Source organism: Danio rerio, chromosome 24, assembly GCF_052040795.2.
Source record: "Danio rerio strain M-AB ecotype USA chromosome 24, GRCz13ab, whole genome shotgun sequence".
Lineage (NCBI taxonomy): Eukaryota > Metazoa > Chordata > Actinopteri > Cypriniformes > Danionidae > Danio > Danio rerio.
This window is the reverse complement of record NC_141044.1, coordinates 5,178,165-5,197,397: the sequence shown is the minus strand read 5'-3', so window position 1 is coordinate 5,197,397 and position 19,233 is coordinate 5,178,165. Positions and strand designations below refer to the sequence as shown.

Here is a 19,233-nt window from a genome sequence, read left to right as displayed (position 1 = left end):
CCTGTTTCCTGTTTGGAAGGAGCCATCTTTCAAATCCAAACAGACAACCGAATTTCGGCCCCATGCTGAATCCCAGAGAAGAGGAAGCCATTGCTCATGCACAAACATTCAACATGTGTGTTAAAACATAACAGGTCTGAAGCGTGTGTGCGTGTTTGTGTGTGTAAGCATGTTTTGGGCTGAGGCATTCATTTTCCCCTCATTCTCTTTGATGGCATGTACTGGTCTTCCAGCCCCCCTGTTATGTGGTCTCCCGCGGTGGGGTCAACTTCAGCAGGCCACGAAAGTCTCTTAGTCTCCACGTTTTTTCACTCTCATGGTGCTTTGGGCGAGTTCGGGCTTGTACCACAGCCAGCCCGAGGTCTCGTCTCTTTTCTCTTTAGCTCACACTCGTGTCTTGACTCTAATGGATCTCTTAGCACGCCGGAGCCGCTGAGGTGGAACATGTTTAGCCCCTCGCTGTTCTCAGGTTGGACGAAGACAGGACATACTCTTTCAGGACCCCAACTGAGTTTAGCAGGCCACCGCAGTGCCTGAGGTAAATCTATCTGGTCTCAGTGATCCATCTCTCTCATCTGGCTATGTTTATCCACGTGACATCAGACCAGGGCCGACTGTGTATGTGTTTATGGCTTTACCCGTGTTTCCTCTCGGTACTGAGAGCCAAGCACATAAGGGCATTGCTTTAACACCTTTGTGCAGCAGGCAAACCCAACCATCTGCCTTTGTTTTTTTTTATTTTTATATTTTACCATCCATTTCAGAAGAGCAAATGTTGATGTTATGGAAAAAGAATGAATGCTGAATGCTGTCCATTAAGTCTGAGATGAGATGTGGAAGTAATGGAGAGCTTTTTCCGTCTCTCGGGCGCTACTCACGGGAGATGTGAGGTGAATGCATGTGAAATGCTGCGGCTGTGAGGGGACGCGGGGTGAAACGGGGGTAATGAACGTTGCCATGGGCAGTTAGGTCAAGATGTGAGGGAAACGATGTCAATTAAGGTGGGCAAGAATGACTTTTAAGCAATCTAATTTGCAGCCTGGACACGTGGAGGGGAAATGTGAATCTTGTGAAGTGTGGCGAAAGATAAATGGCCATTTGGAGGGAAAAGTCAAACACAAGTGGCTTGTTTATGCAGAGTAGTGTGAAAATCAACTTGCACAGGGTGTTAAAATCGTGCTTTCCGATGAAACACATATAACAATTTGGGAAGATTGAGATTATTCTGCGATGATTTTAAGACTATTATATTCAGGACCCAAGTTCTTATTGATAAGAACAGTTTTTCAGTTGGGACTAATGAGGTCTGACCAGGGGCTTTAGATTTAGCATGGACAGAGGGGACGCGCCCCTACCAATATCCACCAACTACCGAAATGTCCCACCAATAATTTGCTAATAAACTCACTTTAAAAAATTTGCTGTCTATATTAACCTTGACATGCGGAAAGGGTTAAATCACGTTCTTTCCACGAGTCACACCGCCCCTCAAACACATATGAGGACAAACAAAGTTAAAAAAATCTTGTTCAAGAGTAGAGTAACAAAGCCTCAAGTTTCAACAATTTGTCTAGTTTTAAGATCTGTAAGAGGACAAACTTAGATAACTTAAATCTTTAACATTTTTCCAGTCGTGAAATGAACAAATTTCAGTTCCACCACGTCTCAATATACAGCTTATTTCAAAATGAAATAAATAATGGCAGTCAAACATTGTCCAAGATAATTTTTGGATCTAGTTTAACCAATCTTTCCACAATATCATTCATTCATTTTCTTGTCGGCTTCCCTTTATTAATCTGGGGGTCGCCACAGCGGAATGAACCGCTAACTTATCCAGCAAGTTTTTACACAGCGGATGCCCTTGCAGCCGTAACCCATCTCTGGGAAACATCCACATCCACATTCACACACACACTCATACACTACAGACAATTTAGCTTACCTAATTCACCTGTACCACATGTCTTTGGACTGTGGGGGAAACCGGAGCCCCGGAGGAAACCCACGCAAACACAGGGAGAACATGCAAACTCCACACAGAAACGCCAACTGAGCCGAGGCTCGAACCAGCGACCCAGCGACCTTCTTGCTGTGAGGCAACAGCACTACCTATTGCGCCACTGCTTCACCAGTCTTTCAACAATAATAATTATACATTTGTCAATTAAATAAATTAGTCTCTTAGGACCAAACACTGAATTGTACAGCTGTTACAATCTAAAATGTAATACTAATTTGGTTAAGAGCTTATTAGAAAATAAAGTATTTGAATTTGTATATCAAATAGAGCATGAACTCATTAATTGTGAAAACATTTTGAATGTGTGATAAAAACATGCTGGATAAGTTGGTGGTTCATTCTGCTGTGGTGACCCCTGATGAATTAAGGGACTAAGCCGAAGGAAAATGAATAAATGAATGAAGTTGACAACTGTGGTTGCCAGAATTTCACCTGTAAAAATATGGTAGAAAAAGACACTTCTAAATTTAATGCTTTTGAAACTGAAAACAAACATAATAAAGTCAACTAAGCATATAAAGTGAAGTGTCATGGAGGGAAATCTGGGTTAATTTGTGACTGTTCAACATATATATTAAAGAAATTTGGCGATTTGTATTGTAGCATTTATACAGTTTTTTTTTTTCTCTCATTGAAATCGCAGACATTTTTGAGTGTGCATGCAAATATGGGGAGCAATAAAGCAAACGACACACAAAAAAGTCATAATTCACTTCACAATTGGAGTGTGCAGTAGTCAGTTTGCTGTAATTGTTCCATTATTAATACAAAAAACATGTCTTTAACATGTTACCTGTATCTTATAATCATTAACTTTGCTTGTTTGAATCAGTTTAGTGCTTGTTCGTGTGCTGCATTGAATATAATAAACATTTTCCAGACTAAGTAGATCACTCAGAAAACGTTCCACTCTCCTTTGTGCTTTTAAAAGGTTGTGGTCTAGCGCTGATTTGCTATGTTGGTTCTTAGAATTAAAAAAGCACAAACCCCCAGCTTTGTTTTCATGATGCTCTTCTTTTTGCCTTCAAATTTGCGGGTCTTTTTTTGACTTTCTTTTCATTTTTCTACTCAGCTCCAAACTTCACAGTGTCCCAAAACCCAACAGCCTTGTTTGATACAATTGCTTACATCTGCATGTCAAACTCTTGTTTTTAAGGGTATTTTCTATTTAGTTCTAGCTCCTTAATGCCAGTGAATAATTTTCTTAAAGGTCAAACGTATTTGTGGTCACGCTACTTTTCACAAAACAGATGGAGACAAACTGAGTCAACATTTTTTTAATTAAAAAAGGGTACACAAACAATCAACAGACTTGAGACTTATGCAACAATATTGATACAGTTTGCAAACACATTCAAGACAAAGGCATTATATATGTCAGGCTAGAACTGCATAAATAATAACTTCAATAACCTGATGTCTTTTGTCTGAGAAGCTATAGCCGTATGCTTCTTTGTCTCAGAAAGAAAAAAGGATTCCAATTATGCCAAGAGTGATTTCATGGCATGAGTAATGGCCTACTGCAACACACAGAAAGTTGCTCTTTGAGTTAGGGAAAATTACGACATCATTGTCTAAATCTGTTGAATAAGTTCTTACATCAAAGCATCAAAGGGATTGCAGTTACTCATTTCTGCTTATATTATTTTGCAATTATGTAACACACACACTGGGACTTACACATAAAATGTAAGCAGATCAGATTTCTCTGTAATTTGTATTGTAATCTGTTTATTCATAAATTAAAAGCAGCACTTTTTTTGAAAATAATTTGTATAATACATTTTCGTACTTCCTAATTGTATGTTTGCTTGTGTTTCCCTAAATTCAACTGGACTGAACTGCTTTACTTTAAAAGTTTACATTTCAAATGTACCATAAGTATAAGTAGAAACCTTTGTGTACTGCTAAAAAAACAAAGGAAAAACTTAAACAACACAGTGTAAATACAAGTGTTCCCATTATGGATAGATATATTTATCTTTATAGAAAGATAGATAAATAGATAAATAGATAGATAGATAGATGGATGGATGGATGGATGGATGGATGGATGGATGGATGGATGGATGGATGGATGGACGGACGGACGGATGGACGGACGGACGGACGGATGGACAGAGACAGACAGACAGACAGACAGACAGACAGACAGACAGACAGACAGACAGACAGATAGATAGATAGATAGATAGATAGATAGATAGATAGATAGATAGATAGATAGATAGATAGATAGATAGATAGATAGATAGATAGATAGATAGATAGATAGATAGATAGATAGATAGATAGATAGATAGATAGATAGCAAACTTTTTAAACTACACTTCAGATCACTTCGGTTACGTTAGATTTCCACTTTTCAATTTTCAGAAGTGCTCTAGTTACATTTTTGTCTCAGGATTGTTCACTCATTTTAATTTTTTTGGAATCACTGTAGAATCATTGCATACTGTATTGTTGTCCTTTGGTGTGACACCCCCGTTTATTAAAAATACCCAGCAAGGCCTCTTGGAGAAAAAATTGTATATTATTCATAATTTTATATAAAATAAATAGCACTCTGTGAAGAAAAGTGTCCAACAATGAAGATAAATCACTCTCATGCTATCTGTGTATTATCAAGAATAGTTCTTTTTTTCTCCTTTTTTTTATGTCACACAAAAACAATGTGGGTGGGGGGGTGTTTATATTTTTTAAACACACTTAGATAGACTTCAAACACCATATTTCATCTTCTAAAATGGACTTTATATATATAAAAGTGTTTAAAAAAAAATTGTATGCTTATTTGTCGAAGGACATCCTGGGGTTTTTAAAGGGTTTTCAATGATCACAGAGAGTCAGGACCTCAATATAACATCTCATCAGAAAGACGACGCTCACTGACGTTATAGAGTCCCCTTCACTATACCGGGGCTTTAGGATCCACACAGATCATAGGGTGAGCATGCCATTTGAGCCTGCTTTTCTCGCGTAAATCCACCAGACACCGCTGTCGACTGACTGACTGAATGACTGACTGACTGACCAATCAGCTGACCCACCCTCTTCCTTTCCTAAACCCAACCAATAATGTTTTCAAAAGCACCGATTGACCTGCCCACCCACCCACTTCCATAAACCTAACCAACATTGTTTTAAAAAGCAATCCAGAAAAAGAAAAACCTTCGCCTGATTGTTACCACGTTTTCAGATTTTACCACATTCTCACCTTGTTATTCACTTATTCATATCCCATCATGTAGTACACCCCCCCCCCCCCCACACACACACACACACACACACACACGCACACACAAATACACGTGTATGCCATGAACATATGGTAAAACGCTGCAGTCACCCTGCATATGCTCACCCATGAGATTCATGCACTCTTTTCCTCTTTCTGCAAGACTGGTGCAAAGTAAAACCAGCACAAAAATAATAAACAGTCCAAAAAAGAACAACCTTTCACACGATAACAGAAGCCGTGTCAGCCATTTTGAGTGACAAATCAGCATGGTGCACAACACAGGTTTCCCGAACAGCGGAGCGAGGTCTGACAGACGTTTGAAGGCGTCCTCAAGAGAACGGCTCCCTCTCTCACTCTGCCATTGGCCCGTCGCGAAGGGAGAAGACATTATGTTCTGTTCCAGTCCTCTGTCAGAGCGCAGAGTGCTGATTTAGACATAACGAACAGAGACACAGATGCTGGAGTCAAGCTCTTCCTGTGTATGACAGAAGGAGGAGCAGAACGCCAAGCAGCCCGGCCGGAGCTGACGCTGGGCCACACCAAGACCTGCCACGATCTGCGCACGCTGGCATGAGAAGAAGCATGCAACACAAGTCGTATGTTTTTCTGAAGACAAAAAAAAAACACAAATACAGACTGAAAATGATGGGTTGTAGACCACATGACATGTACATAAACTCATCCAGGCTCAGTGGAAAAACTTGCCTTTACCAATAAACTGACAAAACCTTTGCGCACAAATTGTTGGTTTTGAGCTGAAATTACCACAAGAGGCAGTCGAACACCAACATAATAAATTGCAACTTGTAGGTACCTGTTGAAGATGTTTGGGATGCTGCCAGCCTGATCTCACAAGAAAACATAAGTATTTTACGTTTTACCAGTTTAGTGGCTAATTCGTACGAGTTTAGTTGTACGAAATTGTACTATTTTAAAAAGCCCTGTCATTGGGGGATGAGCAAATCGAACTAAATTGTACGAATTAGATCATACGAAATCATACGAATTAGCCAGTAAATCAAAAAGTTACGAATTGCCGTGAGATTCTGTTGGATGCTGCACATACAGAACAGCATCTAAACTTAGTCTCATTTTAAAGATTGTTGCTGTACTGAGAAAACAAATATTCAAAAGGTTAAATTAGGTTTAATTAGAATAAAAAAATTAATTAAAAAAATAATTAATTAATTAATTAATAAAAAAAAAAATCTCCACAAATGTATATAGAAGTACGTTTTCAGATAAGCCTGGGTTGTAACCATACCTATTGCTAATATTGCAGTCTCCACATTGTTAGCCAGTCAACTTATAAAAATTAAAGATGCAGTAGGAGATCTTGGAAAATGCTAATGTTAGCATGGTAGCAGCTAAAGGCTGATTTATACTTCTGCGTCAGGTGCACGTGAATGGTCCGGCGCAGCCTCCACGCAGTTGCATAGACCTCGCCGTGGCTGACACGCACCTCTCAAAAATTTAACTACACGTCGCAATGACACATAGCGCAAACTCTATGATTGGTCGGCTTGGTAGCTGTGACAAATTTGGATGGGGCTAAGCCACGGGCTGCGAGCTCAATGGAGTGAGTGTTTACAAGTGTTGAGCCCTGTGAAGAAAACTTTAGTTTTGTGTTTACCTTATAATTCAATTTATTGCATGTATGCCAGCTTCTGCCTCTGAATGATCGAGTTTTAGCTACTTGTACATTAAGGTAGCATTCAGGAAAAAAACACCCACGGAAAAACTTTACACAAAGTAAGTAACATAGAGTAACATAGAAACCTTACTGCCAGCTAGCATTTTGGAAGTGTTATTATAAGTGTTAGTATAAATACACGACTACGCGCAAGGCATGCACTGCGGGTCACGACAATCAATGGTCATCTAATGCCACGCCTTCAGAGCACATGATCCTGCGCTACACAACATCACTACACATCACATATCATTCATCAGAGACAAAAACGTTATAGTACAATTAAAAATTACAATATCAAACATAAAAAAGCAAGGTAGGTTGTTGATGTTTGCCTGCCATTCTCTGCCTCAACTGCATCCATGAATGTCTTGATGGCATAATCCTTTCTGCGCAAACAGGGTGTGCTGTGTTTAGCAGTCATATATTTTGACAGGCAGGTAGAACAGCGTAATGTTCAGACCAACTGTTTTAATTGGACAAACTTTGCTTGGTCCTACACCTTACACAGAATGTTAAAATACATATAAATACTTCAGGACCAGTGCTGCATCCGAAACCGCCTACTACTCAGTAGGTACTGCATTTGAATTTAAACGTACTACTCGGCTGTTAGAAAAGTACGTTCTATACAGCATGAATGTGAAAAGTATGAATGGAATTCAGACGTACTACATCCGCCATTTTGTCTTGGTCACGTGACCTACCTGCGTCAGTTGCGTTGCGTCACTCACATTCATTAATTTTCTCGCGGGGCATCATGGGATAGCGCAGCATGCTTGGCATGCGCACTTCTTGTCAAATCTTGCCGGAAGTACTGTAGTAAGTCATCCGGGTACTTCTTGCATACTTATTTTCAAATTCTATGAATTTGGACATACTAGTTGGCTCGCATACTGATTCTAGCGTACTGTATAGTATGGAAGTATGCGCTTTCGGACGCAGCCCAGGGCTTAATTTGTGCCAGAACACACCAGATCCGGATTTGGCACCTCTGAAATCTGATCCGGCACCTCATTTTACCAATCCCCCACTCACCCGCCCTCCTCCCCACTTTCACTTTGTTCCGTGACTCCCCAACACTCTTCACTTTCATCCGCAACAACCAACCCCCGTCCCGGCTTTTAACTTACGTCTGCGACACCCCTCCGCTGTCCAACAGCCCACTATCCAACACCCAGTCCCCCGTTTCACCAATCGATTCCGGAATTTCGAGATTCACAAATTAAGCGCTGATCAGGACCACTTCATTTAATGGTTGCTATCAGGAGGTGAAAAGACTTTCAACAAGTATACCATATAAATGTTTGATATCATACTTGAGAAAAATTCCAATTCCAAGACCCACTTCTAGAACACTTTAGATTCTGGGTAAAATATGTCTTATGGGCTTTATGTCTTGATATATTCAATTATTCACTTATTGTCTGTTTAATTTATTCAGAGGAGAAGATCATATCTTATCATTCCTGTGCTTGCTTATGTATATATGTATGCTTATATGTTCATAGTTTCCCCAACTTTCTTAATTTTGTCACAGTTTGATACTTACATTGTGCTTAAAGTTGCTTGTGAGATTTTAATGAATAAACACATTTAACATAGTGTATGATTTATAAATAAATACATTTAAATAGTGTGTTTCCTCACATATCTCCAAATTAAATCTTTAACGCTAGTTCTTTTGGTTGCACTTGTGATCTGGAGTGCTGCGTATCTTGTGAAACACAGTTCGACGAAAGAGCTCAAAGCCATGTAAAAACAAGGTGGAATGGCGTGACTACTATAGCAAATGCATTTTTATCACACATGTTTAGCGCTGTTGATTAGCTTAAGGTTTATGTTTTATGAGTGTGGTATGTTGTTTTTAAATGTGATAAAGTGCCATCCTTTTAGCACCACTCACCGGGCATCATGTGTCTTGATAAGTGTTCAAAACAACTTACAGAACAAAAATCATTTCTGAGAAAACCAAACACACCTTTTAAAGTCATGTAAGTTTTGTTACAAACGGCTACAAAAAGTGCAAGATGCATAATAATTATACCCTTTCAATGCATTGAAATATTATAAATCAATTGGACTGTGCTAAAAAAGGAACAGTATTACAATATTACATTTAATCCATAGCTTCGACAGTTTGGCTTCCAGTCTCATAATGACGTACAGTTGAAGGCAGAATTATTAGCCTCCCTGTTTATTTTTTTTCCCCAATTTCTGTTTAACGGAGAGACAATTTCTTCAACATGTTTCTAATCATAATAGTTTTTAAAACTCATTTCTAATAACTGATTTATTTGATCTTTTCCATGATGAGAGCAAATAATATTTGACTAGATTTTTTTCAAGACTTGACATTGACATTAAAAGGCCTAAAAAGGTTAATTTTGCCCTCAAAATGGTGTTTAAAAAATTAAAAACTGCATTTATTCTAGCCGAAATAAAACAAATAAGGCTTTCTCTATAAGAAAAAAATATTATCAGACATACTGTGAAAATTTCCCTGCTCTGTCAAACATCATTTGGGAAACATTTAAAAAATAAAAATAAAAAGGGGGGCTAATAATTTTGACTTCAACTGTGTTTGCCAGGACAAAGTCAGACTTTTGCTGATACTGTCTGTATAAAACATTTTTACAGGTTGCAGCATCCAGGATAACCACGAGTAACACATATTTTGCTGAAAAATACAACATGCGCATCTTTCCTCTCTATTGTAAACAAACAGTTTTGGCTCATGCTAACGCACTACAGACTGATTTGAATGAGCTCAGGACTGTCTGCCGAAGCTCTGCAATGATATTGTCACTTGCGATGCACTCTCAGAAACACATGCACTCATGTAAAGGGGGAAGTATGTTCAATCATTAATTGATTCAAGCAGCTGGAGAAACATTGAAACATTTACAAGCGCATGATGACTCAATCTTTAGTCCGTTTGCATGTTGCTGCTATTGCTACACTGTGAAAAAAGATAGTAAAGACTGTTGCATTTTACCATTAGAAATACAGTAGGAATGTAAAACAAATGACTAAATTTTACAGTAAATTACTGCATTTCATAAATGTATAGTCATACAGCAATGTTTTGAAGTTCTAACATCTACACAGTCTAGTTTTTTGACACAAACACAATCATAAGCATGTGTATGAGAAATTCAAATGCTAATCACAAACAACTTTTCCCACAAGCAAAGAATAATGCTAATATATTGAAGACTCTCAATGTCATTCACATGACTACCATCTTGGATATGTCACTAAAGTAACAAGAAACATTGTTTAGCAACAATACATGTAACATAAAGCTCTAATTTGTTGGCAGCTAGTTGGCTAGCAACTCTGACATGTTGGCCTACTGAAGCTAGGGCCGGTAGCTGGATGGGAGACCACGTGGGAAAGCTAGGTTGCTGCCGGAAGTGGTGTTAGTGAGGCCAGCAGGGAGCACTCAACCTGCGGTCTGTGTGGGTCCTAACGCCCCAGTATATTGATGGGGACTCTATACTGCTCAGTGAGCGCCGTCTTTTGGTTGTGATGTTAAACCGAGGTCTTGATTCTCTGTGGTCATTAAAAATTCTTTGAAAAAGAGTAGAGGTTCGTTCCAATAGTATCTGGATGCAGCCTTTATGACGCAAGCTGAAATTGCATCACTCAGCGATGCAATGTCAGGCAATGCACTCAATGGAGTGAGTGACGTCACTATGACGGGTAGGGTTAGGGGTGGGGTTAGGTAAGCCCATTAAAAAGCATTGGATGCAGCTCAGATTGCACTGCACCAGGTCTGCACCCAGACCCCTCTCGTTTGTTCACTGGCCTTCTAACCATCTTCATAGCATCTCTTTGACCTCTCCACCAATCAAGCTGGTGTGTTGTTTGCACAATATGGTTGCTGTCGCATCATCCACATGCTGCACACTGGTGGTGGATGAGGGGTTTCCCCCTGAAAATGTGTTAAGCTATTTGAGTGTCCATAAAAGCGCTATATAAATGTAAGAAATTATTATTATTAATGTCAAAACTGATATGATAAAGAACCATAGTTATGTCAAAATCATGCAGGGAAATTTGGGTCAATTTACGATAATTCAGTGTATATATTAAAGAAACCTACCTTTAACCAGGTTTTCAGGTTTCAGCAAGTTTTAATTTTTTTACTTGCTAAAATAATTTTTTTACAATGTAGTACCAACAGTATAGAGAGAAACACTTTGAACGGTACCTCAGAAATAACTGTAACAAGCCTCTCCCAGAGGACTCACTCTTATTTAACTGCTAAATTGACCTGAATGTCATCTGGCGTCTCCTAGGGAATCGCTCTCCATTTCTGAGCGCCACGCACATTCACAACATCTGCGGCTGATGCAGCGGAGCAAGTTTAGCTCCACCACCCAGCGCGAGGCGCATAGACCCCATCAGTAAATCTAACAGCTTACCACCATCAGAAAGACAAGTTACTTACAGTCAGGCCAACAGCGTGTGCAGCGACTGTGTGTTTGAGTGAGAAAATTACAGCCAAAGAATGTGCGACTCAAATCTTGACACAACCCAAAAAAAGAGTAATTGAAATGTCACATTATGATCATAAAACATCTGTTAGATGGGAACGCGTCATAAATTAGCTTGTTGTTCAGTTTAGAGTGACAAAAATTTGGCGGTCCAGGTTTACAGACCAATAGCTTGTTTACATCATGACATAAAGAGATTTTTTTGAAAACTAACTGATAGAAATATAAAAGAGATAGAAGACTGACATCAGGCAGAGTTTTTCAGAAGAGTTCATAATTATTGTTTAGGGGGATTTAATATTTATTTTAAAGTATAGTAAAGTGTAGTATAGCATGAAGGAGAAAGGATTGGAAAGACCACGAGCCAGGAATCGAACTCGATTCTCCATTAGTACCTCAATACTTGGGACACTACCTCGACACTAGTGCTAAATGTGGACACTAGGGATGTTAACGAATACTTGATGATTGATTGAATATTGATAACCCTTTGCATGTGGGAGAGAGGATTGGAAAAGGATCTCGGGCCAAAAATCAAACTCGGGTCACTGTTAGTACCTTGGCACTAGAGACACTACCTTGACATTAGTGCTGTATGTCGACGCTAGGAATGTTAACGAATACTCGATAATTAACTAATTGCTGATAACCCTTTGCATGGAGGAGAAAGGATTGGAAAAGGACCTCAAGCCTGGAGTCGAACTTGGGTCACCATTAGTACAGTACCTCAATACTAGGGACACTACCTTGACACTAGTGCTATATGTCAACACTATGGATGCTAACAAATACTCATTTAATTGATTGTCAATAACCCTTTGCGTGGAGGAGAAAGGATTGGAAAAGGACCTCGATCTAGGAATCGAACTCGAGTCACCGTTAGTACCTTGACACTAGGGACACTACACCGACACTAGTGCAACCGTATATGTCAACACTAGAAATGTTAATGAATACTTGATGATTCATTGATTGTCGATAACCCTTTGCATGGGGTAGAAAGGATTGGAAAAGGAATACGTGTGCATAGACATTCCCCAGTACTGGGTTGCAGCTGGAAGGGTATCTGCTGTGTAAAACATATACTGGATAAGTTGGAGGTTCATTCCGTTGTGGCGACCCCTGATGAATAAAGTGACTAAGCCGAAGGAAAATGAATGAACGAATACATACTTGAATCTATTGCTTTTTACATGAATGAATGAATGAAGGAACAAGCAAACAAATGAATGAACGAAACTAATAAATAAACTTAAAGGATATTCATGAAATAATAAATATAAATGTAATAAATCTTTACGGTATATTTTGGACTGATTCATATTATTTCATTATAGGCCAAGTAAAGCCTTTCCTGGTATATATTTTTAGATATGTGAGAGTGAAAAAACATGCCAGTTACACACTGAGATGCCTTGCTGAGTTGTTAAACTTTGCTAGTCTGCTGGCTTAGTTAGACTTCCTGCTTTTAGAAATATATCGTGAGCAATATTACTAAATAAGAGCATTTTAGAACACTACATAACACAAACAAACAACAACTTATAGTTTAGCAGCTGTTTTATTTATATATATATATATATATATATATATATATATATATATATATATATATATATATATATATATATATATATGGATGTATGTATAAATATATATATATATATATATATATATATATATATATATATATATATATATATATATAGATAGATAGATAGATAGATAGATAGATAGATAGATAGATAGATAGATAGATAGATAGATAGATAGATAGATAGATATTACTCATATTTTGAGTAATATTTACAACAGGTCATTTTACTTGCCCAACATTTTTGGTCAAGTTTTACGTATTCGCTGATTTTTTAGTACTCTTTCCACCACTGACACTCATTCACACACATACACTACGCCCAATTTAGTTTATTCAATTCACCTATAGCGCATGTCTTTGGAGCTAATACAGGTGTCAGGGTTTTGGAATTGAGGGTGAGTAATGATTGTCAAAACTATCGTCTGTATCATTAAACTATCATCAACTAACCCTTTTGGGGTTAGAATTTGGACTTAGAGTCTACTCGGAACAGTTTCTCATTAGCAGAAATTGTTAAAAGGCTAGGCTAAAGAAAACGACACATGCATAAGGATTTGCTCATCTCCCAATTTGGTATAGGGTTAGCAGTGGGGTTTGGGGGCGTGCTTCCTTTTAAAAATCATGCATCTTTGTACAAATTAGCAACTTTTCCGACAATACGTAAAAGAGTTAAGTTTTCTAGTAAAATCTGGCTGGTGCTCCAGCAAAAACATGGTAACAATAATGACTATCTTTCTCCTGTCATTACAAATATCCTTGGTCCCAAGCTAAAACAGACAAGAGACTATGGGGTACAAACAGGTTATACATTTAAATTTAGCAGTCAAATCAAACTGGATTTTGTTTTCTGAAATTATTTGAATGTAAACATGTCATTGAGAACAGGAAATCAGGATAACAGGGCGAGGAAGGTGGAAATCAAGCTGTAGGAAATGAGCTAAAGAGAGAGAGAGAGAGTGAGGGAGTAATGAGAGAATACAGGGAAAAGAGAGACATTAGTGGCTTCAACCAGCTGCCAAATGATGGTCGTGATTGTCGGAGTTGGAGTGTAGAAACAGAAGGTGTGAGGGGTGATTATCCAGCCTTCATCCCTGATGAACAGATGTTAATAACAAAGCAGCACATTCATTGTGTTTAATAGCCAAATGCAGGAGCCTAGGCTGGGCCGATCTCTCCTCCTCTCCCAGAGAGATGGGCTTGGTGCGCTCGCGTTGGCAGCTAGCTAGTCATAATGAGCCAGATATTTGCAAGAAAAGGTAATGATAATCAGTCACTGAGCCGAACACAAACACAGATGATGGAATCTTGGAATGCAAAGACGGAGATGCAGGCATCGTGTCCTTGCTTGCTTTTACATCATCTTTAGCCACGTACTAAATGATAAGTTAATAAAACCGCGCATAGTACTGGCTAATTGTAGCATTCATATGGAGCTGCTCGCAGTATGACCTTGTGTGAGAATGACACCATAACGCAGAGATCTGTGGCGACTACACGAACGCAAACTGAATTTCTCCGAGGCTGGCGAGCACAACGAAGGGTTAACAGGCTGTGCAAAAACGCATTACGGCAGCATTCGTGTTTAGCTTGTTTATGAAAGATAAAGTGAACACCCAACAGCTGCAAATGAAATGCCATTCCGTGTTCCATAAGAGTACACAATTTACTTATAAAACATTAAAATGCCAGCAAACGCCATGAATTATTGAAACGGTGCAGATGCGGCAAATTGAATAGCTTTGCTGTGTTTCTCCGAGCAGGAAGCCCCCCATTCATCATGCGACTACTGTGTCTTTGTCTTTTAACTCAGCATTTTATTTGCTATTCTACCCTGAAATATGGCTTAGATGAATGTTCCTATAGCTCAAACTGTAGATTTGGTTTGATTCACAGGAAATACGTCTGAAATGCACATCACAACAGAGTTTGGTGTTAGGGCCTGCATGATTATTTGAAATAAAATCAAGATCGCAAATCAGCCTAAGCTGCGATTCCCATGCACATCTTGTCAGGGAAACTTGGCTATGTGATCAGTAGTAAATCTTTAGAGAAAGTCAGAGATTTCTTACTTGGGGAAACCCAGAAAAACAAACAGTTTTGGTCAGTAGCGACACTACAAGTAGTGATGCTGCTAGCATTACTACATTTCTCAGTAGCGTGACGGTAGCATCGCTACTTACTAAATCAAATAGCTTTTCTGTAGTGAAGTTAATATATTTAGGAAAGTAGTGTAGTAGCATCCCCACAAGCTACATTTAAAGATCGCAAATCATTAAGTAATGATGATTACTTAATGATCCCCCCCCCCCCCCCAATTTCTGTTTAACAGAGAGATTTTTTTTCAACACATTTCTGGATATAATAGTTTTAATAACTCATCTTTAATAACTGATTTAATATTTGACTAGATATTTTAAGACACGTCTATACAGCTTAAAGTGACATTTAAAGTCTTAACTTGGTTAATTAGGTTAACTAGGCAGGTTATCATAATTAGGCAAGTTATTGTATAACAGTGGTTTGTTTTGTAGACTATCCGAAAAAATATATAGCTTAAAGGGGCTATTAATGTTGACCTTAAAATGGTGTTTAAAAATTAAAAAACTGCTTTTATTCTAGCCGAAATAAAACAAATAAGACTTTTTCCCAGAAGAAAAAATATTATCAGACATACTGTGAAAATTTCTTTGCTCTGTTAAACATAAATTTGGAAATATTTAAAAAAGAAAAAAATCAGAGGGGGTCTAATAATTTTGATTTCAACTGTATATATAGTAAATAATACACTTTTTTTTTATTTTCCCCTTTATTATACATCACTGTTGTGTTTTAAATGTGCAACACCTGATTTCTTGAATTTACTGTTTTTTTTTTATGTGTTACTGTTTGGAACAGTATATTAATTGCTGTAAAAACTGATCTTAATAATTATGTCTCATATGTTTAAATTGATTTATTGATCACTAATTAGATTTAAAAAAAAAAAAAAAACGTAGACATATCTGAGCTACTTTAGCAATGTCGCTTTTTAGCTTAGATTGCTAATTTGAAAGGTGGAAAGGCAGTTTTTATGCATGACAATCCCACACTTATGCTGTTAAATCGATGCCTCGTGTCCAATAAGAGGAGGCCGTGGTAATGGCTGCACTTGAGAGATAAGGAGGAAGGGCAGGCGCTCTGACTGGTAGGCCTTTGTAAAGGCTAAATGTCTTTTATTGTGTCAGTCAGATTACAGAGTGTGAGGACCACAGAGGGACAGATGATTAGATGAAGGACTCATGCCCGTCTAAGTGTTTCTTCCCTGCGACATATAAAGGGTGCTCTAGAAAACGCCTAATGTTTTACATAATGATTTTCAATTATGCATAAACATTCAGAGTGTGAGCGGGGGTCAGACAGTGGATTGGTTCTGTTTGAAGGCGTTAAATGAACATGTGGCTTTTGTATGTGTGTGTGTCGTAGACAATGAGATGCCTGGAAATCTCTAATCTACACTTGTTCATGTACCTTCTGGTTGTGTTCCAATAGATGATGCTGATGCTTGTTCTTGGAGACTTGGGTAGGCAATGGTCAGAAGTTATGATGTTTATTTATGACTATTTTATTATCATTCATTCTTTTCCTTTTCAGTTTAGTCCCTTTATTAATCTGGGGCTGCCACAGCAAAATGAACCGCCACCTCATCCAACATATGTTTTACACAGCGGATGCCCTTCCAGCTGCAACCCATCACTGGGAAACACTCATACACTCCCATTCACATACTTACTCTACGAATAATTTAGCTTACCTGATTCACCTATAGTGCCTGTCTTTGGACTTTGTCACCAGAGCACCCACAGGAAACCCTTGCGAACACTGGGAGACCATGCAAACTCCGCACAGAAATGCCAGCAGACCCAGCTGAGGCTTGAACCAGCAACCTTCTTGCTGTGAGGCAACATTACTACCCACTGCGCCGCCCACTATTTTATTTTTTTGATGATCTTTTTGAGCCTTGTATGTATCAACAATGTCATTAGTTCTGTTTCCGACTAGGACTGTGTGCTTATCATTATTAATCATATAATAATCATATTTGCTAACATATTATGGCATTTATATGTTTTAGAAGAGTCAAAAAGACTCAATGGCACAGTGGGTAGCATGTTCGCCTCACAGCAAGAAGGTCGCTTGGTCGCTGGTTCGATCCTCGGTTCAGTTGGCGTTTCTGTGTGGAGTTTGCATGTTCTCCCTGCGTTCGCGTGGGTTTCCTCCGGGTACTCAGGTTTCCCCCACAGTCCAAAGACATGCGGTACAGGTGAATTGGGTAGGCTAAATTGTCCGTAGTGTATGAGTGTGTGTGTGTGTGTGTGTGGATGTTTCCCAGAGATGGGTTGCGGCTGGAAGGGCATCCGCTGCGTAAAAACTTGCTGGATAAGTTGGCGGTTCATTCCGCTGTGGCGACCCCGGATTAATAAAGGGACTAAGCCGACAAGAAAATGAATGCATGAAGAGTCAAAAACTTACATAAAGCACCTTTAAGTTTCACAAAAAAGGTAGCATCCAAAAAAAAACAAAAAAAAAAAACTGTAAAATGTCACATTGAAAAGGGCGAAGCTTCTATGATTTTAACGCTTGCGATTTTGTTTTGTTGTGTGTCGCTGTTCGCATTCGCCGCCTTAATGATTTCACAACTGTGTTTTCTTCTTCCAGAATGGCGAAGAACATTGAACGCATCGCAACACTGTAACAGGGGTCATGAAACATGAATAACCCAGAGCAGCACGGAGCCATTCTGATTTCATGATGACAACGAGGTTTCTCTCAATATTCACACCAATACAATTGAACAAAGTGAAAGAGATGAGGGCAGGGGGAGAGAGAGAGAAAAAAGCACCCTGATGAAAGTGGAGGCCGTTATTTGAAATTGAAAGAATATGAGGATAGTTAGTGGCTGTATTCCCAGCGGATGCCTGGCTGTCACGGGTGTGGAGCTCTACTGTTTAATGTACACTCATGCTCCATCACCCTTCCCGTTCCATTATTCCAATCTCCAAACTGCCGTTTCATGCACACTTGGGCCGACCCCATGCTGCTCCCGCTATTTATTGAATACATTTTTTACTCCAAAAACATTTTTCCACCTGAGCTGCCACTTACAACTTCCGTGGCCATGAAAGCATGCAAGAGAGAGAGAGAGAGAGAGGAATAGATGAAGAGAGAGGCAAGATAAAGAGAAAAAGAAGGAGAGATGAGGGAACAAGACAGATCCCTCTGCTCCGTGACGCGTCCATTTTTGTGACTCGCTTCTTGGGTTGACGCGGGTGAGCTAACGCGGAATAAACTAACAGCGAAAGTCGTTTATTTCTCTTTTTATGTATTGTAGGAGCCCATCAACACACACTCTCTCTCGTCCTCATGAAAAATAAAAGTGGTGAATAGGTTGTCCCCAGCTGTGAGGAGATGTTCGGAAATCATAGAGAGGGTAAGTACACACCAGCCTGGTCCATTATTCAATGCGCTAGATCAATTTTAAAAAGTGCTTATAAAAAAAAACACACTGAATTTGGATTAAGCTACTGTAAAAACGTATGTTGACAGAATATACGCATATATTTGGCTAACGGTTTATGTACTGTGGCTATGACAAACTCCAGGATTAAGGGAGAGACATAACTTGCTTCAGATGTCCCAGACGTTAGCCATTCACACGTTGACCAACAGTCTGTCACTGTGCTGTTTATCTGTACTGCAAAAAAATAAAATAAATTCACTTGAAGTGAACGGTCAGGAAGGCATGTCATAAGTATCAAAGGAAAATGTCTAGTAATAGGATAAGGACACAGCCCCATGAAAACAGTATTTATGATACAACAACATTTCAATTGCGGTTGTACTGTTCCATATACTTTCATGTTATGTCAACATGGTGCAGATTTAAATCCAGGGAGAGAAATAGTACACTGTAAAACCCAACAGTCAACTTTATCAAATGAAATGAGTGTAGTGAACTCACAATTTACTCAAAGTCAATTCATTTGAAAAGAGTTTTGAACTCTGAAGTTAATTAAATGCCTCATTACTTCAACTTAAATGGAGTAAGTTCACACTACTAATAGTTATTTTTAACTCAAATAGTTTGCTGCAATCGGTTTCCTCAATCAGTTTGAGTTGCCTTAACATATTGTGTTT

The 19,233-nt window shown here is 38.8% G+C and overlaps 1 long non-coding RNA gene across 11 annotated transcripts in view; it reads left to right on the top strand.

Moving 5' to 3' along the window:
* LOC137489281 (uncharacterized) overlaps positions 1–19,233 on the top strand; it is a 602,555-nt gene that overhangs the window by 573,438 nt on the left and 9,884 nt on the right. For 3 of the 11 annotated variants that reach the window (XR_015524716.1, XR_015524720.1, XR_015524718.1), the window contains one exon: positions 17,755–17,858. This is a non-coding gene — a long non-coding RNA (uncharacterized LOC137489281). Of the gene's footprint in view, positions 1–17,754; positions 18,527–19,233 lie in introns of those variants that run through there. The other 8 variants (XR_015524714.1, XR_015524712.1, XR_015524715.1 and 5 more) reach the window with 4 other exon arrangements.